Raw genomic sequence first — 13,459 nt, forward strand, 5'->3', positions numbered from 1 at the left:
ATATAACATGAAATATGTGTTATGTTAATTGACTGCTTGTGTTATCGGTAAGGCTTCTGGTCAATAGTAGGCTATTAGTAATTAAGTTTTGGAAGTGTCAAAAGTTATACATATATTTTTAACTGTGTGGGAGGTTGATTCCTCTAATCCCATGTTGTTCAAGGGCCAACTCTACTTGATATGTCATTTGTCATTTAAATTCTCAACAGAGTTGGATGGATGAGTCATTTTCCCCAGACTGATGGCATCATGAAGGCCTGAAGGTGTCACCAACTCCTCTCCTGCAACATCAGCTGAACAGATACAGTCCTCGCTTAGACCACCCTCAGAGAGCACAGTTTGTAAACCTCATGAAAATGGAAGTTGTAGAAAGCACTAAAAGTTGCTAAAATACTTTCATATGAAAAAGACTCAAATCCACCCACTGGATTAGACAAAAACCTGAGCTGAATGAGTCCCAGCTATCTACCTAGAATTTTATTTTCATTCCTCATTTGTCTTCCTTGCTCCCAGTGGAGAGAAGGGGATATACAAACAGATGGCTGCAGTTAGAAAAAGGCAATAGTTGCCTCAGAAACCCAGCTCCTGGTGAGTCAAAGTTATGGTTACAGGGAATGGGCTCTGTCCACAAAAGTTGCTTCTTTAAATATCTTCTGTGCATAAGAATCTGAAATCTCATTTGAATTTGCCAAACACCTGTCCAGTGTTAAGCAATGTACCCACCGATTCCAAACTGCTATTTAAAAAGTCCTTAGGGAATGGAGGGTCAAAGAATAAAAACAATCTATTCTTTATTGGGCTATAAGAAAGCACCATATTAAAGTAGAAAAAGACCAGGTTATCTTGACAGATCAAGATGGTGGCCTGTAGCAACCTCTGGCCTTTGCCTCTGATCACAGCCTTTATGTTCTAGTGACCTCATAAGAAGTTCTCTAAAATACACTAAAAATGTCTAGTTTGTTTTTAACTGTACTACGTGTTCACGTCTCTGAAACTTCTCTTTCATCTCGAGTACTCTGTTAGGTCCCTCCTCAGTTCAACTCCAGTTCCCACTTTGGTAGATCAGCCTGTGGAAAAAATGGGATGGCATTCACTACCCAATGATAATTAAAATTTAAACGGCTATAAGAAAACAAGTCCTCTATTGTTTATTGGTGCCCATACAATCACCAAAACATAGGTACTGTAAATCTTACAAATGTGACTCAAAAAGATTGAAAGTGGAATAGATTCTAAGAAACAAGCAATTGTATTATTCACATACCAGCTGATCTGTATCGCCAAATAACAAATAAATAATCCAAGGAATTCCTCCAGGAACAATCTTTTTCCTTGAGTTTTCCCATTCATTTTTTAAAAATTTCAACAAATATTTATGGAGGACCCACTTTGTGACATCCACTGTGGTGCAGGTGCTTAGTAGGGGCTTGCTACCCCTACCATTGTTCTTCCATTCTAAGTTAGGAAGAGAAAACTTTTTTCTTTAAGAAACATTCTATTAAACACAGGATTAGTGATATATGAATATATATCCTCCAAGTCAACAGGTTCATTTCCTCCTGGATTTCTCTAAGTTACCTTGTTGTTGCTATTTTTGTAACATAATTAGAATGTGCTAGAAAAATAATAGAAATGGGTCAAATTGATACTTTCCTTTCTCAAACAACTTTTTATCAAAAGGAAGAAAACTAAATGTATTTGTCTCTTGGCTATTAAAAATACATTGTAGCAAACAGACACTTAGGATTAGACTATCACAAACGAAAAGTCAAATAATTCCTGAGGCATTCAAAAACATGCAGAAATGTCAGTAAACATCCTTCAATGATTTTTCCCCACCCTGGCAGAATGAAAAGGGTAAGGAAAAACATTAGATGCAAGAATCAGCAGACAGACAGTAGCTCGGTTTGTCTTCCATTTCCCTTATTCCCAGACAGTTCATGATTCTTGATTTTAGAAACTGGACCACAGGGACGACAGCTGAGTGTCTGATTTTTCAAATGACTGACGTACAATCACCGGGCACATAGGGGTCAAACCTTGCAGCTATTTCAAAAACACTTATGTATAATCTGATGAAAAGAAATAGCTAAACAGAAAAGATATAAACAAATTTGAAGTTTGGGAAGTCTTGTTGAAGAATCACTAAACTGACAGCACAGAAGTAAAAGGAACTGAATTATAAAGGAGGGGGACAAAAGCCCAGATCTGGAAATAGTCATTCTATTTCAAGATTTGTCCTGAAGAACTGTACTTTACAAGAAGTTAATTACACTTGTGAAAGCTACAATCGTTCTGCCATTATCTATACTCCCACTAAATCTCTATTAGAAAGACTACCAACAAGGGATCCGTATGTCACATTAAGAAAAAAAAAGACAAAACCAAGCAAGTTTGTAAAAACTGATGAAAGAACAACAAACCAATGCAAATGGCCTTCGCTACTGGTTATATGGCACCCATTTTAGCTTTTTAACTTCCTAGTAGACTTATATGAGTACTTTCCGATCAGAAATAAAATTGTTATACCATTTTCAAAAAACATCATGTGGTTACATAAATCAAGATGAGACTTTGAAAACAAAAGTACTCCATAAATATATATATATTGTCTTTCAAGGAAAACAAATTTCTCATTACCACCATGTGGCCAAAGATAGATTACTAATAACAGATGTTTTTAAGTATCCACTTTAGAAAATTTAGGTACTATAAATATGCCCAAGGAAACTCAAAGTAGTATATTATTAAAATAATTATTTTTATCTCAAAATTATGTAAATAAAATACACTAACTTTTTCTCCCCAGAGAAGTTTGAAACAAATGCCTATATGCTCTGAAAGTTGTTTTTGGATTCTTTTAACTTTAATCTTTATATTTAAAATACATTTATACTGTAAACAATTCAAATAATATAAAGCAAATGGACCCTTTGTAGATTCCAATCCCACTTTCTTTCTCAGAGGTAACATCTTCTATCAGTTTATTGTGTTTTTTTTTCCAGACCTTTGTCTAAATGTATATAATCCAAAGGATGGTTTTTTTTTAATTATGAAAAGAGCTATACTGCACATATTCTGCAAATTGCTTTAGTAGAGATAAAAATTACTAACCTGAATACAGTTTGGAAGCCAGCTCTTTACCACTGTCCCCAAAGACAAAAATGTCCATCAATAACTAGTTTTAAAGCTTCAACCATGAAGTTCCCACGACTGCTCATGTTTGCTGTAATTTTCCCTAACTTTTTCTATCAGAAATCAAGCTTCTAAATTACCGCACACTATTCTTTGTAACTGAGGAAATAGCTACCAATACCCTGAATGTTATCAAGCAAAATTATAGTTGGGGTAGACCGAGAGAACTCCAGTCTGCCATTAAGCATAGCGAGCTCCCTGGGAGGGAAGGCTGGAGAGGATTTGAAAAGGGCAAAGAGAGAGACACATGGGCAGACCAAGAGACCCCCTGACTCCTGAAGCTCTCCCTTCATCTATACTTGGATTCCCCTTTCTTGGCATTCTGGCAACTTTGAATAAACAGTCAGGAACCCCCAGATCAATATTTCATTGCATATTGCTTATTTTCAATTAGTTACCCAGTAATAAAATAGATTACTTCTGTGAAGAAATCTTTAAAGAAAAGTCTCTCCACAAACCAAATCTTGTGGCACTCACCACAGGGTTAGACACTTTTAATAAAAATTATTATTAATCTGCATGAGATATAAAAGGCTTATCCTTCCTCGGCTACATTTAGACCCTCTCTCTTATTTTCTTCCTTCCCCCATCCAACTCAGCAGCCAGGGTCACTGTTTACCCATCTGACATCACTGTTTGCCAGCTATTAGCATTATTTCATTAGCTCCTTCAACAACCCAAGTCAATGTCGGGAGCTGTTTCTGTGACTTAAAACACAACCTACACCAGCCCTCTGGAGTCTGCTCTGTACCACCAGGGGTCCCCTGGGCTCCAGGACACCTCAGCTGAACTCAGGTGTCAGGACAAAGCACACAGGAGAGAGTATCAGTCCCAAGAGAAGTCAGCCTCAGACAACATTACTGGCTGGCACTACAGCTGGAAATAAAATGTTTCCTCGACAGCTTTTTTTTTTTTTTTTAATACTTTAAGTTCTGGGATACATGTGCAGAACGTGCCAGTTTGTTACATAGGTATACATGTGCCATGGTGGTTTGCTGCACCCATCAACCCGTCATCTAGGTTTTAAGCCCCACATGCATTAGGTATTTGTCCTAATGCTCTCCCTCCCCTTGCCTCCACCCCCAAAAGGCCCTGCTGTGTGATGTTCCCCTCCCTGTGTCCATGTGTTCTCATTGTTCAACCCCCACTTATGAGTGAGAACATGCGGTGTTTGGTTTTCTGTTCCTGTGTTAGTTTGCTGAGAATGATGGTTTCCAGCTTCATCCATGTCCCCGCAAAGGACATGAACTCACTCTTTTTTATGGCTGCACAGTATTCCATGGTGTATATGTGCCACATTTTCTTTATCTAGTCTATCATTGATGGGCATTTCGGTTGGTTCCAAGTCTTTGCTGTTGTGAATAGTGCCGCAATAAACATACGTGTGTATGCATCTTTACAGTAGAATGATTTATAATCCTTTGGGTATACACCCAGTAATGGGATTGCTGGGTCAAATGGTATTTCTGGTTCTAGATCCTTGAGGAATCGCCACACTGTCTTCCACAATGTTTGAAGTAATTTACACTCCCATTAACAGTGTAAAAGCTATTTCTCCACGTCCTCTCCAGCATCTGTTGTTTCCTGACTTTTTCATGACCGCCATTTTAACTGGCATGGGATGGTATCTCACTGTAGTTTTGATCTGCATTTCTCTAATGACCAGTGATGATGAGCTTTTTTTCATGTTTGCTGGCTGCATGAATGTCTTCTTTTGAGAATTGCCTGGACAGCTTTTTAAACACTCTACATGATAGAGACTCTTTACATGTCTACACAGGTGGACTGCAAAGTACCCAACAAAACAGGGCTTTTATCTTCAAGCACAGGTATCGCTAAAAGGAAAAATAAGCCCTTGCAAAGGAGTCTGTGATCTTTTCGCTCATCTTGTAGTGAACAGAGAGTTAGGAGATAGTGTTAGGTATTAGTTTGGTAATCAATTTCTGAATATCTCTTAGAGTCAAGCATTGTGCGTCACAGAAACATGAAACGACCCATCCTGTGACTGTGAGAAATGTGCAGCCTAGTGACAGTTTGGACGTGCAAAGATGTGATTGGAAAACAGGCCATGTGGATTGCTGGCATGCAGGAAATGCTCTGAGGATATCCATACCTTTTTCCCACCAAGAAGACTCCTAAAAGGCTTCTCCCTCCTCTCCACTCTCTTCTAACAAGGGACAGGTTTGATTGGGGGTGGGCAAAGGTCAGTTGGATTCTTAATACTAGAAACACCTATACTGCTGTGGATACACTATTCTCCCAAGCCAAGGATAAGACTAAGACCCCTGGGAAACAAGGAGAAGGCAGGGAAGGTGGTCAGAGACGAGGAGGGCAAGAGGCACAAAACCTGTGGCTTTGTTTCTACCAAAAATGTTAAGGAAGTCTTGGGTAGCACCAGAGTGCCCATGAGCATAGGATGCTCTGGGTGGGTATAAACAACAATGTTTTTTAAAACCATGATGTGGGAAAATGGCCAAGTTACATGTGGTTTTCCTGTTTCTTCATCATTGAAGACTAAAATCCACCTTTGGAAACCGATCTCTCTTGTATGGTGGGAAAACACTTTACGTCCTAGTGGTTATGCAAAGGTTAAGTGACTACTGGATTCTGGAATAGCAGGTTGATGACTAGGAGGAGTGAGCTGTCCACATAATAATTAAAGTGTGTTTCAGATGAGGTGTGGCTGGTGCTGCAGACCATATCCTTTGAGGAAAACTCCCTCTGTAGCTGAACAGGAGGCACTGAGGGCTGAGTCCAGGGAGAGATGAGAAGGGAACTCCCATCATGAGCAGGTGAGCTGCCTGCTTTCAGTGCCAGAGAAGAGGCTGGCTTCTGTACTTCAGGAGCAGCCCCATGTAGGGTCCAGTCTTAAGGCTGTTCCCTTATTCTTCCTTTATGTAAAAGCCTCCTGGAAAGCTTAAATATTATGATTTGGCCTCAGCTATGCTGTGGGGAATGAAAGGACAGGCTCTTTTCTGTATTGAGAAAGAAGCGGCATAGGGTAGAGAACTACATCCTGGGAAAGCAGGTTTTAAGATGGCAAATGTGCCCTGCAGGACAGCAGGCAGCCTCGTGCCCCAGAACACCAGTGGAGGGGCAGTGCCAGCCAGCAGGTCTTCGAGACGTGCCGGGGTTCCCAATGTACCTAGAGATTCCAGGGAGGGTGGAACCTTAACATTAGTGCTAGAAAAGGATCTATCTCTCTTGACAAACCAAAATACTTTATTCTACTGCAAATAGTCCCCATGACAACCACACTTCCATTTATGTCTTAGCTCATAATAACTCAAGAACACTCACTATTCTTAGCCTACCTTTCTAGTGCAGCCATTTCTTCAGACATTTCACTCCTTCCCACCTCTAACCTCTGTTTCAATGATCCTCTGGATTCTAAACTTTTCTGAATACTTTTTTAAAAAAACAGACGAAATACCAATAACCAATAAAAGAAACAAAATTTTATTCTATCTTTTTTTTAAAAAAATTCAGTCTACTTATCATCATTGGTGCGATTTCTACATGAAAGTTGGAGGCAAAACGTCTGAAATTAGTTCAAAATGGCTTTTGCCAGACTCATTAAAATGCTTCGGAAGCGGTTTTAATTTTTTTTCTAGCATCTTCAATAGGCCTGATTTCTGCCCCACTTCAAATCATTCTTCCTCTATACAATCTCATATATCTGTGAATAAATATGTAAGCTCTCCTCTACTTGATGAGAAAACCTCACATAAACCGTTGGGCAACCCAGGAGAAACAGGCCAGATGGCCTAGAGACCTGCTGGCCTGCTAGGCCTGAACAGAAGCACAGGCTTTCCTCAATCTATGTGCTTTGTGCAGTTAATATAACTCCATTTTTGGAAACATAACCTTGGTTCCAAGTTCAGCCCGTGTTTCTTTCCTGTGCAACACTCAACTATTCCACTCTCTGACGACACTTCTCTGCAGGACCACCCTCGAACAGGAACTCCAGGTTGTCCATTGCAAAGTGTTCCCATTTATTTAAAGTTTTGCATCACTCTCTTCTTTCCACCTCCATTCTCTGGCAAAGACTTCTTCTTCTTTCTTTGCACCAAGAAATATACAACAGGCAGTTCTGGTCATTTACTTTCTCTAACTTCCTTTTATGTTTCTGAGTCACTGACTCTTGCCTCACACCAATAACATCAAGCCCTAATTTGATTTTTTTCCTCCAATATTTCAGATACAAAACAAGACAAAATCTTGTTTCCTTTGGTACAAGAGTGGCTCCAACAATAGCTAGTGGGAAGTGTTGACGGCACTTTGATCTCCATTTGGCAGCATAAGGGAACCAAAGCTTTTTACTCTCCTGGTGACTAATCATTATTTCAGATCAACTGGAGAGGATTAACAAATCTTAGTAATCCAGATGTGCGTTTGCAATTCCTATGGTCCCCAAGTGTGCCACATGCATTGTGGGAATAAGCATTAGGTTAATAACCTAGCACTATTTAAAAAATTTAATGCACTTTGCCTTCATAAACTATGACATGCTCTCCAATACATTATAAAGCAAGCCTTGCTTAAGAGTGGGGTGACATAACAGTTGTAGGCTTATTGATGTGGTAAGGAAAGTCATTTGACATTTATTGTTCTGGCAAAGTATAAAGACAAAAAGAAAAATAGTTTTCTTTGGGTCTGGACATTCAGATCTTTCTGGATGAAAATTCTCAGAGCAGGAAATGTAGGGCCTATAGTCCGATAAGGACGCACATCCTCTATTCACAGGCATATTTTCAAAATACCCCAGAGGAGCCCTTCTTCTTAGAGGAGTCACTGAAAAGACCAGCTGGAGGGCATCCAGGCAGAGAGAATGGGATGGCACAGACACTTAGTATTAGAAGCAACAAGTTGTTTGGAGAACTGGGACTTAGGGTGTACGGGGGAAAATGGCAAGAAGTGAGGCTGGAAAGGGAGAAGAGGCCAATATCTGCAAGGATTTTACAAGCGACGCTGGGACAAAAGCTCTGTTCTTAGAAAGAGCTCTCTGGAGGCAGCACAGAATGTAGGTAGGAGAGGAAAGAGACAGGAAGCAAAGAGATCAGCTAGGGAACTTCTGCAAGGGTCCAGGCCCACCATGAGAGCCTGAACACATGCATGGAGAAGGGTAACTGGATTCCCAAAACATTTCTGGGCAGATCGGAGGAGCCACTGAATGACTCACTGGATACGGGGGCGAATACTCTTGTGAGGTCAGTGAAAGCTCAGAGAAACAGCAGGGGAGCACAATGAGGATCTCATGATCATGAGCTTGGTCTTGTGTCCCATCCCCCTCCCCACCCCACTCCACCCCATGCAACAGCCAGTCCCTCTCCTGCACTGTTGTCACATGGCTCAGTACAATCTCCTTGGGCACACAGCCCATGGCATTATAAACCACTGGTTAAAATGCTGGCTGCATAAATGTCTTCTTTTGAGAAGTGTCTGTTCATGTCCTTCACCCGCTTTTTGATGGGGTTGTTCTTTTCCTGTAAATTTGTTTAAGTTCCTTGTAGATTCTGGATATTAGACCTTTGTCAGATGGGTAGATTGTAAAAATTTTCTCCCATTCTGTTGGTTGCCTGTTCACTCTGATGCTAGTTTCTTTTGCTGTGCAGAAGCTCTTTAGTTTCATTAGATCCCATTTGTCAATTTTGGCTTTTGTTGCAATTGCTTTTGGTGTTTTTAGTCATGCGGGGCTTAAAACCTAGATGACGGGTTGATAGGTGCAGCAAACCATGATGGCACACGTATACTATGCAACAAATCTGTACATTCTGCACATGTATCCCAGAACTTAAAGTAAAATAAAAAAATTTTTAAAAATAAATTTAAAAAAATGCTTATCTTCTGGGCTGTACTCTGAGTGTTTCAGGGCAGGGACCATAACTCACCCATCTTCATATCCTCAGTACTTGGCACATAAGGGCTTGTTATGTGATGAATGACTTTCAACTTTTAATCTACATCTGGCCATCAAAATGGAAAATAACCCAAACTTCAAAGAAGTTGCTTCTTTCTTCTCTTTGCTTCTCTATACATTTATAAAGTTAGTCCAGAAAATTTATTTCAGTCATGACACCCCAGAGGTATAAATATATGTGATATATGAGTCAAGGTAGATAAAGAAAATAGCCACCATTCCTAGCGTGATATGTGTCATATGATAAAGCACTCGAAGTTGACAGTAAGAAGGCTGCTGTGTGTCTTGTTCATCTGGGTCCTTCCTCCCACTCCCAACGATAGCTATCCATTTCCCCCACCACTGGCATCATTTTCTACCTACTTTTTCATATTTATCTGTGTTCCTAGTTCCTATGCCCTGAGCACCACCCCTCCCCAAATCCAATACAGCTGTCATCATTCTGGACAAATTGTCTTGCTTTCCTAGCCCATGGCAATGTTCCATGTTGTTTCTTTTGCCTAGAATGTCCTCTCATCATCTTTTCTACTTGCCAATACTTTATAGTATTTTATTAAATGAATTATTTTATTTAATTACTTAGCAGCACGTGATACTGTTGTCTGACAGTCCTTATTTTATTTCATTACTTAGCAGCATGTGATACTATTGACCATACACAACTCCAAATCTGCTTTATTTTTCTGACTAGAAGGCAATTAATGTCTAAGAGTTCTGGCTCTTGAGGTTTCTTTTAATAGCTGTGTGATATCACACATATTATACAACCCTTCTAAATCTCAGTTTCCTCATCTGTAAGAGAGAAAAAAATAGTACTTACCTTCTAGAGTTGGTGTGAGGATTAAATTTTATCATGCATATGAAGTGCTTAACACAGTTCCTAGCACAATGGCAAACAGCTGAATAGCTGTTTGCAGTTGTTATGCATATTATATTATTTAACTTTTAATATAACTACTGTCTACCTTACTGCCCAAGGCATGTCCCTTATCCGAGAGGCGTTTTCTTTCCTTTTCCTTTGCTTCACGTCTTCCTGTTCCTTCCCATATCCAATCAGTTACTAAATTCTATAAATTCTACCATCTAAATATCCTTTGCATGTTAGGCAAGAGCCCAGGCTGCACAAAATAGGTATAAACTGAATTTTAAAAGCTTGAAAATAAGACAAGTTAAAAAAAAAGAAAAAAAGTGGCTTTGGAGAGGAAAGTATTGTTAACATCATTGATAATTAGGCCTTCCCGAATAAGAGACAAAAACAATAACAATGCTTCAAAACTATTAACAGACTGCAGCTTGAAATCCTTACTTCTATGCCAAGCATCAGACCGTTCTTGAAATCCTTACTTCTACATCAAACCTTCATTATGTAACTCGTCCTTCATTATGTAATTGGAGGAAGGGCTGCTCACATAGCTAGCTTTGAAAATTGGCAGTGTACCATATTTGCAACAGATTGGCAAATTATTTAAGAAGTCGGTAGGAATAAGAAAGTGGGTATATTTTTCATTTTGATTGACAGAAGTCATCATGTGGGTAAAACCATCACTTCATTCAGTACTACTAGGTCTTGGATCTGTGAAAGGATATTTGCTACAATGAATCTCCCAGCCAAGGGCTCCCACAGTGGCTACAAATCACCTACTTAAGTTTCCATATAGTAGGCTATGACTTCTATGTTTTTAAATGAAAACAGCACCATGTGATTAAAGTACCATATATTATATACATAAATTCCTTTAATGAACAAACATTTACCAAGCACCTGGTCAAAGCAAAGTACCATGCTAGAGACCCCTGAGGACCTCGATATTCCCAAAGTCATTGCCAGCACATTATCATTCAATCACCTGACTACAATCCATGTCCTTATGTTTCTAGTCCTTTTTTTTTCTTTCAGGAATTCCTTCATAGAACTATTTAGCCTCTCAAATACCCTAAGGAATTTTAGAATAATTTTGACATTTTTTAGTGATAGCTATTTAAAATAAAATATTTAAAATTAGAAATACATTAATAGAGCTTAGATAGTATTTATGGAATATAAAGATAAAGTTTGTTCTTCCCAATCAACCTGTGTTACATATTTTCAGGTAATTTTAATTTATATGGCAAATATATGATTTAAGCACAAAAAAGTATTATTATTATTTTGAGATGGGGTCTCACTATATTGTCCAGTATGGTATCAAACTCCTGGACTCCAGTGATCCTCCTGCCTCATCCTCCTTAGTAGCTGGCACTACAGGCACCCAGACAAAAATCTTTTTAATGACTAGACCTTATTTGGCATTAGAGTCAAGTCTATATTAAAATGTAGACAAATTAAAATGTTATAGCATTTTTTTAAAATCTGCCTTTTTTGACCTGATATAAATTTTGCACCCCTCCACAAATCATCTTGTTTAGTCATAGTCAGAGAGTTTTAATCTCAGTAAACAAAAGCTACATTGGATTCAATTATCATTGTATTTTCTTTTTATTATTATTTTCTTAAATGCTAGAAATTCCTTAATGTGCTTTATAAAAACTGGCATTATCGTCATTTATATTCTGCTCCTTGTTCACCTCCTATATTTAACCAATGGTTAGGAATGCAAAATTAACAATAGATAGTTACAGTAAAACCAATTTAAAGCAATTTAATGGTCAAAACCAGGAGCTATCAGCTGTTGGTGTTCTGTTGCGTTATTCAACCAATTCAGAAATGCGGACTCCTACTTGATCCTCACTAACTGCCAGTCATGGGTAGTTGCTATACACCCTGCGGCTGTAAAATCAATTCCTTTTTAAGGAAAAAGTTTCTAAGCAATAATTATACTTTACTTATAGTTTTTAAAGGGTATTAAGACAAATGTCGTTACTGCACCACATTCCTAAACCCCCTAGTGGCTCCAGAGCTATCAGCCGGGAAGCACTTTACATTTTGAAAATGTATTGCTCAGGACAAAATGATGAAAAGCCCTGGAGAGCATCTGCTGTGAAAGAAGAAACAATTTCGGGCCAGGAATATGATTTTCTGTAAGTGAAATAATCACATGAGAAGAAAAGTGAAATTATCTCACACTTACTGAAGGCTCAAGTGATGGGGAAAAGTTAAGATGGAAAGGAAAAATGAGGAGCAAAAAGGAAGCAGGAGTGAGGAAGCAGATGTGAGGAAGGACCACATGTCTATGTCTTCCCTTGTGCAGAAGCACTAGACTTTTTGTTCCAGTAAAGAATTTCCAGCAAGTGACAGAAAGCAAACCCATGCCCAGTTGAACTGAACAATTTCTCTATGAACAGGAAATGTTTTGTCAAGAACCAGAAATTTCTTTTGATAATCAGTCATGAATGAACACAGGTGGCAGAATGTATCCTCTGATATCTCTCTCTCTCTCTCTCTCTCTCTTTTTGAGACAGAGTCTCACTCTGTCACCCAGGCTAGAGTGCAGTGATGTGATCTCGGCTCACTGCAACTTCTGCTTCCCAGGTTCAAGCGATTCTCATGTCTCAGCCTCCTGAGTAGCTGGGACGATAGGCATGTGTCACCATATCCGGCTAATTTTTTGCATTTTTAGTAGAGATGGATTTCACTGTGGTGGTCAGGCTGGTCTCGAACTCCTGAGCTCAGGCAATCTGCCCGCCTCAACTTCCCAAAGTCCTGGGAGTCCAGGTGTGAGCCACTGCGCCCAGCCCTCTCATATCTTTCTTGGCTCAAACTCCCAAATGTTTCCAAAAAAGCACTACTTAATGCAAGAAAATTAAAGATGATCTAAAACAAGACTTGATTTATGTCACTGGATAAGTAAATATCATGGACATATAAATTCCACCACCCCTTCCCCAAAAATATGAGAGTCAAAGACTAAACACTGCTGAGAAACATAATAGAAAAATTAAATGCTACTACATCTGAGAAGCATAACTTTCTTGAGGATATGGCCATAGCAGTCATAAGATTCTCAAAGGGGAATGCAGTTCCCAAAATTTAAGAGCCATTGTTGTGGATAAAATAAGAAAAACTAAGTTAAAGATAGAGGATTTTATTTTAAATTCCTGGAATTAACAGAATTTTTCCATTTCATTGATATTATTTTCCGTTGTCAGCTTAAGCTAAAGGAAATTACAATAAACCATATAATAAAGTAAATCACTATTTTATTTAATTTCAATTTAATAATAAGACCTGTATAATAAAGCCCCCAAAAGAGAGGGTTAAAAACTATAAACCAGTTCCATTGGTTTTGAAAGGGTTTTCTGCATGTAATTTTCTTTAATGTAGCTAACCACCATCAAAATCCCTTTGGTTCTTTGGAGAGACAGATAACCAAGAAGGAGGTTAGAAAGGGAGAAAAATCTGGGAAG

General features: G+C 38.8%; 1 protein-coding gene and 1 long non-coding RNA gene across 3 annotated transcripts in view; one reads left to right on the plus strand and one right to left on the minus strand.

The window, feature by feature from the left end:
* The window catches only part of DCLK1 (doublecortin like kinase 1), a 357,223-nt gene that overhangs the window by 308,533 nt on the left and 35,231 nt on the right, over positions 1-13,459 (minus strand). The window lies entirely within an intron of this gene.
* Positions 1-13,459, plus strand: part of LOC129049484 (uncharacterized) — a 31,805-nt gene that overhangs the window by 7,490 nt on the left and 10,856 nt on the right. The window contains exon 2 of the long non-coding RNA XR_008512597.2: positions 210-588. This is a non-coding gene — a long non-coding RNA (uncharacterized LOC129049484). The remainder of the gene's footprint in view (positions 1-209; positions 589-13,459) is intronic.

This window comes from Pongo abelii, chromosome 14, assembly GCF_028885655.2.
Source record: "Pongo abelii isolate AG06213 chromosome 14, NHGRI_mPonAbe1-v2.0_pri, whole genome shotgun sequence".
NCBI classification, from domain to species: Eukaryota; Metazoa; Chordata; class Mammalia; order Primates; family Hominidae; genus Pongo; species Pongo abelii.